Here is a 14,977-nt window from a genome sequence, read left to right on the forward strand (position 1 = left end):
TTTCATATTTCAAAAAAAAAACCAGGAGACAGCTATTCTGAGATCAGCCTCTCTTGTGCCTGAGCTCTTAGCCAAAGACTGCTGCAGCCAGGAATGACCTGGTTTTTAGCTAGTGGAGCGTGAAAGGCTCCTATATGCTTATGTTCCTCCATCTTTGCCCAACAGCTCTTGATTACTCTTTGGACTGCATCTAAGCACAGGAAACTGCATTTTAAAAGGCTGCTGTCTCTTCTGCAGAAGCTTGGCTCCTAAGGCCAAAGACCGGAGAGGTTTGTTCTTCATCTTGGTTCAAGTAGGCTTTGGAGAATGATGGTTGCCTTACACATACTCAAAGCTAACAAACTCCACGAATGCTCTATGCATTGTTGCCCTAGCAGGGTAGCAGCAGGTCATGTCTATAGGTGCTCTCGCTGTGGGGGGCTTCTGCAGGGAGGAGAGCAGAGCAGAGTTTAAGCTGCAAAGGACTTGGGAGGTGGTTACCCAAGGTCTTGGAGGTGCTGCTGGGTCTGTACAGACTGAGCAGGGGAGATGCTGGCTGGAGTCAGAGTGTGCAGATGAAGTCTGGTTCAGCTTTGTGCTCCGCCTCCAAACTGCTCCAGCCTTCTTCTCCCTCACCCATTCCCATGGCAATAAGTAGCTCTCTAGAGGGAACCTCTGGATGGCTGCAGTGTCCTGGCATTGTAGTTGTGTCTAATAACTCTAAAGTATTACTTTAGAAATACTGGAGTATTTCTTTTAGGTAAGCAAACACTATGAATTTGCATTAAGAGATGGTTTCTGCAATGTGCAAGTAAAATGCTGAAGAGGAGCATTAAGAAACGATGGGGAGAAAAAGAGGGTGCTCTTGCTTGAAAATGCCTCTCTGGATGCCCATCTGGATGCTGACTTGTGTACGACTGTGGTTGTGGTCGCTGACTAGTCTAAGCTTGACACTTTGTGCTCATTCACTATCTGGAAATGGAAAGGCTTGTTGCTTGGAGGCCTTTAAAGTCTGTTTAGTGGCCTGTTGAACTCTGGTCAAATTTAGTTGTAGGAGAATATGCTCTGTGCCAGCTGCTGAGTTTAACTGAGGACCTGTGTAGGCTGCGTTTGGCCCTGTTGTGATGTTGTACAAAAAAATTCCGTAACAAAGATTCCCATGTCCTGAAGCAGCCAAGGGAGCTGGCTGCTAATGCTTGAGGAAATATTGCTGAAAATAGCTCTAACCTGAGGGGCTGTCCCGTCCTTAGCATGCTTGGCCTTTCCACCTCCAGGACCAGGGAGAAAAAGTAAGGAGAGGACTGAGGATCATCCTCAAATGGTGAAGTGTGTGGCCAGGTCCCCTGCTTTGAGTCTTTGAACCTTCCTGGATCTGGCTGATAGCAGCAGGGTTTACCCCAATGCAACAGCAGTATCTCCAGGGACCAAAGACCCAGAGCAGCAGTGTGACGCTGCAAAATGGGGACTGATTCCAGCTCTACACTCTTGTATTTCAGATGCAGAATATGCCAGAGAGGGTTTGGGATGTCCACTGGACCCATCTGGCTGCTCTGATGCCAACTGGTTCTGCCCATAAGTGGTGCAATTGCCGGTCAGGTCCCAATCTCTGAAAACTTGTTCTTGCCCTCAGAGTGAGCACTTCTGTGCAATTCATATTCTTTCCTGTTATGTCTTACCCTCCTCTGTACTTGGCACTGATAATTAGATCCCTTGGTTTTGGAGGTACTGTTTGAGTATCTCTTAAGAGGTTTTTACTGACTTTTTCTGTCCCCACCATGTCACCCAGTGCCTTTCAAATATTCATATCGGTGCTTTCAAATATTCGCTTTTCCTCAACCCCCCTGAACCCTCTGCTACGGCTGTGGTTAGCTTTTTTTCCTACCTGCTCGGTGCTCACACAGTCCCCAAAAGACTGTAAATAAAGCTGTCTGGCAGTAACGTGTGGGCTATGCTGACAGCTTGGTACCTCAGACAGCCTGGATTAAAACTAATCCTGTTGTGTGGTAACAACTCAAATATCTCAAGCAGTGCTGCTTTTGCTCTGCGAGTAGTTGGGCTCCCACACATAAGTGGGATATGAGATATGTGTGTTTGTGTGAGGTTGCTGCAGGCACCAGTGTTCCTAGGTCTGCACCAAGGAGGTGTTGCTGATGGTGGGGTGGGGAGCACCAGCAATGCTGCTGGAGGAGAAAGCTCTAAATGCAGTGTGTGCATCCTTCGGAGTGAAGGGGGATATTTATTTCTATCAGGGTGGGAGATGGCTATAAGAAGATTTGAGCAAAGGGTGTTCGTTAAGCTAAAAGGAGAGGCTGGTGGTAGAGTCACTGTGTAGAGCTGAGATGTCCTGGGTTACCTTCCAACTAGGAGTGGGGACAAGAAACTGGAAGTGTTCCAAGGGAGCATGATACATGTAATCTCCTAACAGGTGTGATGTGGAGGCTGCAAAGATACTTTGGACCTGTTCCCCACTCTTCTACAAGGGAAGGGAAGCTCTGAACACAGCAAAGAGGAGAGCATCTATTTTTTTTTTTCTAGCCTCCAGGTAGCAGATTGGTTTTTGCTGGCTGGCAGTCTTGTGTGGCAGGAACAGTCCTGTAGGCACTCACCTGGATTTATGCAGTGGAAACACTTGATGCAAGAAGAATCCTCTCCCATCCATGGAGCGGGGCACCTCAGGACAGCAGCTGGTCCATTAAAGATATTACGTTGCATCTCAGGATGCCTCTGACCATCTTGCTGTAGGAAGCCAGCACCTAAATGAGGTGCGTGGTTAGCCGGGATCAGCTCAATTTTTCCAGCCTTGCTTCCTAACGGTGGAAGGAGGAGATGTGGCCGATCTGTCTTATGGGCTTGTCCAGGGACCACACCAAAGGCTCCCTCTTACCTGATGAGATGCCGATAGGTGGTGACTTGTATGTTACTGGCATTAGTCAGAGGTGAATTAGTGGTGAGTTAGACATAGACGATGGCCACTCTGAGGTGGATCAATGGTCCTTGGATGACTTCAAACCTGCTGAGGTAAGGAGCAGCCATCTGAGCTCCTTGGTGAAGAGGAAACGAGCCACTGTCTATTTATAGCTGAAGTCATCCTTGCAGCCCCGTAGGCCATGCTGCTGTTCTATTTTCATCTTTGTCCTGAGTTATTTTAGTACTGAGCAGCCCCCTGTCCTTGGGAGACCAAGATGCAGTAAAAAGTAACTGTGGAGACACCCTCCGAATTTCCTGTCAGGGGGTGGAAATTAAGTCTTGTCTAATTCTGAGCTCCAGGATGGATTCCTGTACAGAAACATCTCATCCCATAGTCTGAAAACAAAGCTCAGAATGGAAAAGGAGGAGGAATAGCTTGCAAAACAGTAGTAATTTTGAGCCGCTTAAGGTGATAGAGCGGACGGACAAATCTGGCCTCTGCATAGGCCTGTGGGTCTCTCTGTATCCTTCCGCTGTCTACCCTGGACATGCAAGAAGTGCTGATGTCCCTCTAACTGTGGAGGAGATTCACAGCACCTTCTGTAGGTGATGCAGAAAAGACCAGAGTGAGAAATATGAATATTTGAAGCTCCATGCTGTGATGGAGGCACCTTTGACAAAGTGGGATGTGGTGGGTAGTAAGGGGTGCAGGTCTGTCCTGCTTGGTAGCGCAGGCTTGCTGTACCACTTGCACGTGCCCTGTACGCTTAGCCAGTGAAGCTGGCCTAACTGGTGCAGACCTTTGGTCTTGGAGAAGACAGGCAAGTCCATGCCTAGGGTGAGTTAAGAAGCAGGTTGTCTTTTCTAGTGTCTGTGTATCAGCCTGGTTAGCCAAAACCTGGCTAGGGCTGTTCTAGTGCACAGTATACAAAACTAAGAACCATAGCCCGCTGTTTGTGATGATGAATGGTAGTGACCTCCTATCCCCAAAAGGGTGTGAGAGGGCAGGTATTTGGGAGAGATCTCAAACTTGCTGCTGCTGCTTTTTGGGCGAGCTGAGAAGACAGAGGGAAGTGTTTCGCAAATGCTATTGTGACTGTAGCGCAGAAGAGCCGACTTGAAAAGGGTGCTGTGGCTGTTAGTCCTGTCTCCCCACGGGGGACGGAGCACAGCTGACAACACAGAGCAAAAGGGAAAGAGTTCAAATGCAGGAAGGACACGATGGATATGTTTTCCTGTTTTGTTTGTACTCGGAGCTCTGATGGGTGCTGGTAACCTGGGGGTTTGTAGGAGAATTGGTCAGTTTTGGGGTATGGGGCAGAAAGCCCCACTATACCTAACCTGTGCCAAAGACAGCTAGGCACCCGAGTCTATCGGGAGAGGCTGTCCATGCTTCAGGAGGATCAGAGCCTCTGACACCGGCCTTTGATTGCCAGCTGCCTATAACACTGCTTCAGTCTCTTCCACAGACCACCCATTAAGCTGTTGTCCGCCAGTGAGCGGAGACGTGCGCTTTCTGAAATCCTCTGCGGGCTCTGCTGGTTGCATTCACACGTAACCTTCCTGGCTCCCTCTTCCTTCCCCTCCTCCATGCAGTTGTCTGCTGGTCTGGCGCGCTCTCCTTGCTGTCTGCCCAGCTCAGCAGCCTCTCTGCACCCCTGGCCTCCCAGTCCTTCCCTCTCCCCTCCTTTGCTTCCTTCTCAATCACGGCTTGAGCAGTTAAAAAGCTGGAATGCAAGGTGATCGCTCTGAGGTCTCTGGCATGGAGACACTAGCTGGATGCCTCTACTTCTCAGCTGTAGTTTTGCAACGAGGCAAGTGTTTTGGTACGTTGCTAACAAATGACAGAATAAAGACACATATACGTGCAAACCTGTTTTGCCCTTGCTGGGAAGCAGATCCCCCTAAAGCTGGGCTTGGTTGGATGCCAGCTCTTGCTAAATCCTGGTATGCGCTGCTGGTCTCTGTGGCCGGAGGTTTGCATAGTGGTTTGGATAAATGTGCTTTTGCAAACTGCCGGTGTTGTCTTCCCCTGCCACATCTCGACAGTACTGCGCTGAGAAGCGGAGCAGAGCCCCCAGTCCGCTGCCATCCAACAGCGTGTCGAGCATCGGCATCTCACGGTGGGTTGGGTTCTCTTGCACAGATGCAATTCCAAATTCCGGCCCGATTATGCTGGAAACAAGCATTGCCAGGGGTTATCTTTATATTCAAGTGGTAGGAGGAAATGCTGAAGCTTTCCTAAGCCAGATACTGTAGCTCAGTTTTGCAGACCTGAGATATTCTGATGAACCTGGGAAGATGATAACCAGCTGGCAGGGTGCTTACAGAGGGCTGAAGCAAGCACATGTAATAGATATGGTACCATTATCGTTGTTAACAATACAGATACGCTTTTACTTATTACTTGGTGAGTACTTCATTGGAAACATTCATATTTAATTAGCATTGATTCTTTTTGAGTGAATTGCTCTAAAACCTGGGGCGATGGAGCCCCTGTCTCTTTCTCAGACAGCAAGTATCACATAACCAGCTGTTCGCTGCATCAGCAAAAAAATTAATTCTGTTTAGGACTGAAAATTTATGCTTCTTGTATTGAAAATGGTGACCAGAAATTTTCAGACCATTGCTGGCAACTGTGTGGGTAAGGCTTGGCAGGGAGCAAATTGCAGGTGATGTCTTTAATGATTGATTTACTTTAATTTTTTTTATAGAGTGTGCAGGATACTGACTGGTCCTTGTATAGAGGAGGGTCAGTCCAGCAGTATCTTTTCTTGGAGAGTGCTATTGGGATTAGCTTTAATTCAGAAGGGATTATCAGTCTGCCATTCTGGTCAAAATGCTCCAGGATTTTGTGAGCTGCTCCTACGAGGCTCCTATTCACTGGAAGCATGGGGAAAAAGTCGGGAGGACCCATCTCTGCAGACTTTTTCTAGGTTTGCTGAGGTGAAGAGAAATGAAGTCTCTGGTACCTTGACAAAAGGGTACCAGAGAAGGGGCAAACCAAATGACTGATGCCCCAAAGCAACACATGCTTGTAAGGAACCGTTTGAGTAGGATGCTGGGATTTCTGAGCTTTCAAGCTTTCCCTGTATGAAGGGATTTTAGTGGTCTGTGCTTTGAGGAGATGAGATACGTGCCCCCCCTTGCACAAGCAGGGCTTCCTCCCCTCAAATCCTTGTATCCATCCAGCTCAAAGTAGCTCAACACCATGGGGAGGATCCTGGCAATGCCCATCAGTGGCTGAAGGAGAGGGGAAAACATGCATCTCCAAGGCTGTGTGTCCTTTCCCCCAAGCAGAGGAAAGCATATTTGTTATCCAAACCAGGATTCATAGAAGTTGATCCAGTCTCCTTAGAGTTACAAGGAATGGCTTTTCCCTTAAGCACCTGTGCTACTACTGGGCTGTGGCCCTTGAAAGCCCAGGAGCATCTGCGAGTGCTGGGGTTGCTGGATAAACATGGGGAATTTTGGGTCTCCAGGCAGAGCCAGAGCTGTTTCTCTCCCCTCTTACAAGAAGCTGCCTGCCTTGTAGGACACTCGTAGGACTTTTGCTCCAGCAAAGCTGTTGATCTAGGAAGGACAGGCAATGGGGGAGGAGATGCAAGGCAAGAAGGTTTTTGGTGGTGGTTTTCACCTCCTGGTGGATTTCAGAGGCAGGTTGGTGGAAAGGAGAGCAGGACGAGAGGAAATGGCCTCACGTTGTGCCAGGGGAGGTTTAGATTGGATGTAAGGAAAAATGTCTTTACTGAAAGAGTGGTTAAACATTGGAACAGGCTGCCCAGGGAAGTGGTGGAGTCCCCATCCCTGGAGGTATTTAAAAGATGCGTAGATGAGGCACTTAGGGACATGGTTTAGTGGGCATGGTGGTGTTGGGTTGCTGGTTGGACTTGATGATCTTAGAGGTCTTTTCCAACCTCAATGATTCTATGATTCTATGACAGGAGGCAGATAAATACACGTAGTGTTAGCATCTGCTAGGTAGGTAGGGCTTTGAGTCGTGTCTGAAATGTGCTACTTGCTTGCCCTTCAAATTAACCAGAGGCCTGGTTAATTGACATCTCCATTTTAGAATCAGCCCTAAAAGGAGTAGAAAAAGAGAATAAGCTCCTAGAACAAAAGGCCGGTGGTGGTAGTGGTGTATGTCCCGTCTCATGAGGGAGAGCTCTCTTGCTTACAGCCAGGTTTAATTAAAAAATGACTGCCGTATGGAAGAGGAAGCAGTCTAGGAGGTTCCTGGAGTGTGTGGAAGACAACTTCCTGACGCAGCTGGTAACTGAGCCTACCAGGGGAGGTGCCTCGCTTGACCTGCTCTTTACTAACAGAGAAGGACTGGTGGGAGATGTGGTGGTCGGAGGCCATCTTGGGCTTAGCGACCATGAAATGATAGAATTCTCGCTTCTTGGTGAAGTAAGGAGGGGGGGCAGCAAAACTGCAACCATGGACTTCCGGAGGGCAGACTTTGGCCTGTTCAGGACGTTGGTTGAGAGCGTCCCTTGGGAGACGGTCCTGAAGGGCAAAGGGGTCCAGGAAGGCTGGACTTCCTTCAAGAAGGAAGTCTTAAAGGCACAGGAGCAGGCTGTCCCTGTACGCCGTAAGAAGAATGGGCGGGGAAGACGACCGGCCTGGCTGAACGGGGAGCTCTTGCTGGGACTCAGGAAAAAAAGGAGAGTTTACCGCTTGTGGAAGAAGGGGCAGGCGACTCAAGAAGAGTACAGGGATCTCATTAGGTCGTGCAGAGAGGAAATGAGAAAGGCAAAAGCCCAGCTAGAACGCAATCTGGCCGCTGTCGTTAAAGACAACAAAAAAAGTTTTTACAAATATATCAATGACAAGAAGAGAGCCAAGGAAAATCTCCATCCTTTATTGGATGCAGGGGGGAACATTGTCACCGAGGATGAGGAGAAGGCTGAGGTACTCAATGCCTTCTTTGCCTCAGTCTTTAACAGGCAGACCAGTTATCCTCAGGGTACTTGGCCCCCCGAGCTGGAAGACAGGGACAGCAAGCAGGATAAACCCCCCATAATCCAAGAGGAAGCAGTCAATGACCTGCTACGCCACCTGGATGCTCACAAGTCTATGGGGCTGGATGGGATCCACCCGAGAGTGCTGAGGGAGCTGGCGGAGGAGCTCGCCAAGCCACTCTCCATCATTTATCAGCAGTCCTGGTTAACGGGGGAGGTCCCGGACAACTGGAGGCTTGCCGATGTGACACCCATCCATAAGAAGGGCCGGAAGGAGTATCCGGGGAACTACAGGCCTGTCAGCCTGACCTCAGTGCTGGGGAAGATTATGGAGCGGTTCATCTTGAGGGCGCTCACAAGGCATGAGCGGGACAACCAGGGGATCAGGCCCAGCCAGCATGGGTTCATGAGAGGCAGGTCCTGCTTGACCAACCTGATCTCCTTCTATGACCAGGTGACCTGCCTAGTGGATGAGGGAAAGGCTGTGGATGTGGTCTACCTGGACTTCAGCAAGGCCTTTGACACCATCTCCCACAGCATTCTCCTAGAGAAGCTGGCGGCTCACGGCTTAGACAGGTGGACTCTGCGCTGGGTCAAAAACTGGCTGGACGGCCAGGCCCAGAGAGTTGTGGTGAATGGGGTTCAATCCAGTTGGCGGCTGGTCACGAGCGGTGTTCCCCAGGGCTCAGTACTGGGGCCGGTCTTGTTCAATATCTTTATCAATGATCTGGATGAGGGGATTGAGTGCACCTTCAGTCAGTTTGCAGACGACACCAAGTTGGGCGGGAGTGTTGATCTGCTCGAGGGTAGGAAGGCTCTGCAGAGGGACCTGGACAGGCTGGATCGATGGGCCCAGGCCAACTGTATGAGGTCCAACAAGGCCAAGTGCCGGGTCCTGCACTTGGGCCACAACAACCCCATGCAGCGCTACAGGCTTGGGGAAGAGTGGCTGGAAAGCTGCCCAGCAGAGAAGGACCTGGGGGTGCTGGTCGACAGCCGGCTGAACATGAGCCAGCAGTGTGCCCAGGTGGCCAAGAAGGCCAATGGCATCCTGGCCTGTATCAGAACTAGTGTGGCCAGCAGGAGTAGGGAAGTGATCGTGCCCCTGTACTCGGCACTGGGGAGGCCGCACCTCGAATACTGTGTTCAGTTTTGGGCCCCTCACTACAAGAAGGACGTCGTGGTGCTGGAGCGTGTCCAGAGAAGGGCAACGAGGCTGGTGAGGGGTCTGGAGAACAAGTCTGATGAGGAGCGGCTGAGGGAACTGGGGTTGTTTAGCCTGGAGAAAAGGAGGCTCAGGGGAGACCTCATCGCTCTCTACAACTCCCTGAAAGGAGGTTGTAGCGAGGTGGGTGTTGGTCTCTTCTCCCAAGTAACAAGGGACAGGACGAGAGGAAATGGCCTCAAGTTGCACCAGGGGAGGTTTAGATTGGACGTGAGGAAAAATGTCTTTACTGAAAGAGTGGTGAAACATTGGAACAGGCTGCCCAGGGAAGTGGTGGAGTCCCCATCCCTGGAGGTATTTAAAAGACGTGTAGATGAGGTGCTTAGGGACATGGTTTAGTGGGCATGGTGGTGTTGGGTTGACGGTTGGACTCGATGATCTTGGAGGTCTTTTCCAACCTCAATGATTCTATGATTCTATTCTATGAAAGACAAATAGCTGTCCTGATGAAGGGAGACTGCACAAATGGAAGTGGGGTGCAGTCTTTTGCCTTTCTGCTCTTCTCTACATCAGTTTGCAAAGATGCAAAATGAGCTGCAACTAGTAAGGGATGCAAGTCTGCTAAATTTTCTCTAATACAAGTCAGATTTTTTTTTTAAACTAGAAAGATTTGAGCTTAGATCTTGGTATGTTTTGATCTTCAATGGAGTAATGCCTTCTAGACCAGGCAGGGACACCAAACCTTACTACCCCAGGCATGTGTTCCTACAACTATAGGTAGAAAGTCTCTCCACTAATTTTAAGTTTGGTATTGAGTATTTGTCCCAGTGCAAGTTTTGCAGTATGGAAACACTTCCCTGTCTCTCTAATCAGCTCAGGTATCAAGCATGAGGCAACTTTTCTGTAGGGCTGTCTCCTCCTGTCCTCTGTCTCGGATTTAATGTGCTGTTTTCCCAGGTGACCCTCCACAAGCTGCTGCCTGGATTGGCCAGTGTTTCCTCTACTTGCTGATAATGTTTTTTGAGAAGACTGTGATTAGGCTTGTCCTGCTTATCCCTGGTTGGACAAAGGTGAGCTCCTGAGCTGTATTTTTCTAGCCACAGTTGCTGTGGCTTGTTTCTTGTCAGCTTTGCCTTATTAGTGGTCCCCATCATCATAGGTCTTTAATCCTTATGACTTGTTGACATCTCTCTGTAATCATTAGCTATTACTTAAGTTTGGGGAAACATGACTTTCATAACAGTTTGGCTTTTGGTACATTCTCTTGCTAGTCAAAAGCTAGTGGAATAAGATGCTGCCTTAATCTTCTTTTCCATCCTTGGAAGGATAAAATGGGCTGGGCTGGCAGCTGAGCTACTTCAGTTCTGCCAGAAGATTTCTACATTATCTCATCAAGTCAGTTCATGTTGGTGCTTCCTGATCCCATGCCTAAACTAGGGGGACTCTTAGAGGTTAATTTGGAAAGAACTAGCCCAGTAGTATGCTGTCCTTCCCCCCTCAACTGCTTCTGTAATTGTGTTGATCGTGAGTTTCTCTTTGAAAAAATAATAATCCTGTGGCAGTTGTGGCCGCCTACCTGGTGGCAGGTAGGCGTGGTGGGTATAAAAACCAATTCTGAGTGTTAATGGGTAGCTCCAGTATTGAGTGCATTTACAGGTAGTGCCTAGTACCTCACAGGCTCATGCGACTTGACTGAGGAGTTGTTTACAGCAATCTGGGAGCCCTTATCTGTTCCCGTTAAGGGCTTGTCCTTCTAACCCAGTAGCCTACAGTGCTGACTTGTGCTGAACAACATGTTCGTGTTTGCGCTGCTATGTCCAGAGATGCTGCTGGATTCCTCTTCATGCTTATCACGCGTGGCTGGTGTCCTTATTTTGCAGCTAGGTTCCAAGGAGTCAAGGAAAGTCCCACCAGTTGTCACAGGTAGTTAAGCTGAAAGACTAGCAGTACTTATTTCTTGATCTGTACAAAATCCTGTGTTTGGCAGCTGGGCTAAAGGAATAGCCCATGCAATCTTTCTAAGAGCCGGGCTAAAGCAAAGGCTGCAGAGCCTTAGCTGGGAGACTGCTGGTGTAAAAGCAACCAGTTTGCAGCAAAGATCTTGCAGCAGAGCTGTTCAAATAATGCTTCTAAATGCTTTTTCCTCTGCAGCTTCCGCAGATCCTCCTGGGTTACATCCCAGGTTCCCAGCTGGAGCTCGCCCTGGTCATGTTTGTTGTGCCTTTTATAGTCAATGTAAGTGATGCCTTTGTAAGCACTGGGTGGCGCGGTTTGGAAATTATGGGTCCCCCCCCAAGGGGGAGTGTGTACAGGAACTGGCTTGGGGCAGCCTTGAGTAATTGAAGTGGCTGGGACGGGGTGGAGGGGAGTGGAAACAAATGTATTTGTTGCCATGAATACACAAATATGTCACTACTGCTCTGCCACGGTCTCTGTTCCTAATTCCCGCTCCCTTGTCCAAGCTGCTGGGTGGCTGATTCTTTGAAGAAAGCTGGGGCTCATTAGCTGAGGGCTGCATCTCAGCAGCAAGCTACAGGTGTGGGAATGCCCCAAAGCCCTCTAAATTCCTATAGGATGGCTTGTGGGTGGTGACTTTCGGCAACCTGCCAACCTAGCCATTTGGCTAGGCTTCAAACTGTGTTACAGCAAGGCAAGGTGTTCAGGTTACCCAGAACTATTGATCTTCACAAAACTAGTTTGGCAGAACCTCTTGAAAGCTCAGCTTTTTCGTGGTTCCCCTGATTCTGGGTAATCCTTGACCTGCTGCTTAGTTCCTGCTAAGATGGGAAGTGAGAACATGGTGTTAATATTCAGATCCCCCCCTGGACAAGGAATGAGTCGAACTCTTTTCAGTTTATCCCATGAGCATTGCAATGGATGCAGCATTGGCAAAGTTGGGTTTACCTGCCTGTGCTACCAGCCTCTCTCCCCACCCCAGGCTGCATTTCCTTATTTGAAAGCAAACTCTGGTTCTCAAAGAACTGACCGGTGACTGATGCAGACGAAGCAGGTGAACCTGGGATGGAGCTTGGTTCAACGGTTATTTCCTGGTGGAAGCTTGGCTTATTGTGGGGGTTTTGTTTTGTTTTGTTTTTTTCCTTCACTGCGTCTTCAACAGCTATGGAATCAATAGGATTCAAGTGAGAAGGGATCTCAGGAAGTTGACTCATCCAACCCCCATGGACACACTTGATGCAGGACTAATTTAGATATTAAATTAGGTTGATCAAGGCTGGACATCTGGAGAAACCAAAAGGAGAAGAAATAGCTATGATTTGAATGACTTTGTATTTTGGTCTTTGCAGTCTATTCATGCAACTTCTTTCTCCTCAAGGCCATTACGTTCTGGGTTGTGGACAGCTTGACCATGAGGAAACATAAGCAGAAGGATACCCTGGACATCAATGGATCCACAGAAACTCCTTGGGCTAGGAAGACTGAGGAATCTCAGGTAAGACCGAGGATGTTCTGTGTTGGAGACCAAACTGCAAGCTTGTGGTATGGTCTATGTGCTTCACCACAATCATGCAACGTACCATCACGTTGCCTAGACCTAGGGTGAGGCTTTATGCGTGTGAACGATGACCCTGCTAAGTCAAACTGACTTTCCATGCCAGTAGCTGATGTCAACAGAGGGATGTTTTCTGGGATGATCTGGCCCTGTCTAACAAAGAGCAATATTACAGCCTACAAAGTGTGGCTGAAATATTGCCCTAAATGATGACAGTATCTTGTGAGGGATGAGCTAGCCTTTGCACTGACCTGTGTGGGCTTGTTGGAGTGACAGGCTGAACCTGGTGGGTACCTCTCCACCATCTCTTTCAACTTTCCCATTTTTAATTGTAACTAATCTTGGCTTAGAAGAGCTTGCTTTCCTTGCTGTAGTTGGTAGTATCCTTTTTAGAGGACAAGGCCTAGCTGGGAATCCTATTTTTGTCAGCATTTGGTATTTTTGTGTGGGTGTTTTTTTTTTTTTTATTTTGGGGTTTGGGTTTTTTTCAGCCAGATGATGGTCCCTTACTGTAGGAAGCTGTATTTTGTCAAGATGAGCTTGACACTTAAAAGTTAGGGGGGGTAGGAAGTGCTCCAGTCCCAGCAGACTTTGTTTTTGTTAATGACGCGTGGTTTGCTGGGCAGGTGACGTCTGTGCTTCTCATCTGCTTTTGGGCAGAGACCACAACCTGAGTCGCTGGGTTGAATTCCCTTCCTTCCCCTGGCACCCAGACCCTGTTTCAAAGTGCTCTGTGTACGACTGCTGATATCTGCAGCTCACTGGTGAGACTCGCTGAGATAAGATAGCTTTTGGCAGTTGCAGGCTGGCTCCTGGACTAGCTTCTGCCGAGGAATTTAGGATGAATAGAAATAGCTCTTGCTTTCCGAGAGCTCTTTTATAAAGAGTAACTCTGCTCTTTTACCGATGGGTGGGATGGCCAATGACTGGTGACGTTGCAACGCACACGGAGGTAGTAGTGTTTAACGGTGTGCTTCGCAGTCTGCACAGCAGCGATGGCTTCCACGGCTCAAGGGTGCAGCAGGGAAGCGGCCGCTGCTCATGAGGATGTGGTGTTGGAGGCATCCTCCCTCTGGCAGGAAGGGCAGGCAGATAGGAGCAGCTGTTGAGACAAGTGAGTCACTCCTCCTGGCCCGGCCTCCAGATAAACAGTTGTAGCTTGGCGAGGTCTCTAGAAACATGCGAACAGTGTGCCCCAGGGAGTTTCCCAAGTGGTGTCTGTGGTGAGGGCATCCTTGAGAAATCTTTTATTGTATTGGAGAAAGGAGGGAAGAGAGGCCTGAGCTGAGCAGTACCAGTATGGCTTGATAGTTGTGCATTGAAGCTAAGAACTCATACCTAGGATGTGAAGGTGGATTAACTCTGGGCGTGAACGTCTCCCTGGTTATGGCACAGTCCTGGTTTCTTGGTGGTGAGCGATGTTCGAGTGGTACTTCCTTGAAAGAGCTAGGTTGGAGGTCTGCTCCAAGCGTGAAAGTGGTGGTGAAGATCTGCCTTACTGACTGGGTATGCCAGTGTGTTCCTGAAGGTTTAAGATCAGTTAAAATTACACCGGCTCAGAAACGAGGGTGAGGAGGTGGCATCTCTAGTTGAGACACCAATCTTTCAAACCTAAATTTGGAGTATCTAGTCTTATAGGTGGCTTGCTGCTGTGGATACACAGGTGGTACTACAGTTAATGGTTTTTCATGGAAATGGAGCTGATCCTCTGCCTTGCTCCACTGAAGGCGGGGCAAGCGTTTTGTGGCCTTTAGCTCAGTTTTGGATAACCTGTTAATCTCCAGAAGCTAGGAAAGGCTCTTCTGGTAGCTCAACTAGACTGGTTGTTTCAAGCAGTGGAAACTGGACTTCCACAGTCTGACTCTTGTCAAAGGTTTCTTCTATCTTCCAAGTACTTGACTCTCTTTCTCAGACAAATTCTGCTGAGACGTTCAATGTGTAGGTCATCTGTCCATCCTGAAACCCTCTGATCCATCGCTGCAGTGGAGCTACCAAGGGGACTGGTTTGTACCTGGAGCAGTCTACGGGGACTGCCTCCTTTCTGCTCAGACATGTTCCTGGTGCCTCTGGCCCAACAAATAGTTTGGGTAGAGAAGGCAGGTAATGAAGAAATACAGAAGTGGGTGACCTGCTTTTCTAGCTCTGTTTCTTGGCACTGGGCCTTGAGGTATAGCCATAGGCTCCTGCTTCGTGTGTCAACTTTTTAGGCTATGAATTAAAGATTATGTTGGCTGGCTGGGCCTTACAGCTGGATTGGATGGAATTTAGGCTCGAAAACAGAAAATGAGGGTATGCTGGGCTTGTTGCTGCTAATAACCTGTTCAACTGGGGGAGTTTCTTCCCTCCCTGTTGCCCCATGGAGAGAGAGGGAGACTGAGAAGTATCTCTGTACAGGGCAGAGCTGGCTGAGGCTAATGTGTCTCGCAGTTATCAGGGTTCATCAGGGCTGTC

The 14,977-nt window shown here is 48.9% G+C and overlaps 1 pseudogene across 1 annotated transcript in view; it reads left to right on the forward strand.

Annotated features, from left to right (window-relative positions):
- The window catches only part of LOC143165689 (store-operated calcium entry regulator STIMATE-like), a 42,154-nt pseudogene that overhangs the window by 20,404 nt on the left and 6,773 nt on the right, over window positions 1–14,977 (forward strand). Inside the window, exons 5-7 of the transcript XR_012996303.1 lie at window positions 9,973–10,085; window positions 11,167–11,250; window positions 12,350–12,466. The product of XR_012996303.1 is annotated as a store-operated calcium entry regulator STIMATE-like (transcript). The remainder of the gene's footprint in view (window positions 1–9,972; window positions 10,086–11,166; window positions 11,251–12,349; window positions 12,467–14,977) is intronic.

This window comes from Aptenodytes patagonicus, chromosome 1 (assembly GCF_965638725.1).
Source record: "Aptenodytes patagonicus chromosome 1, bAptPat1.pri.cur, whole genome shotgun sequence".
Taxonomy (NCBI): Eukaryota; Metazoa; Chordata; class Aves; order Sphenisciformes; family Spheniscidae; genus Aptenodytes; species Aptenodytes patagonicus.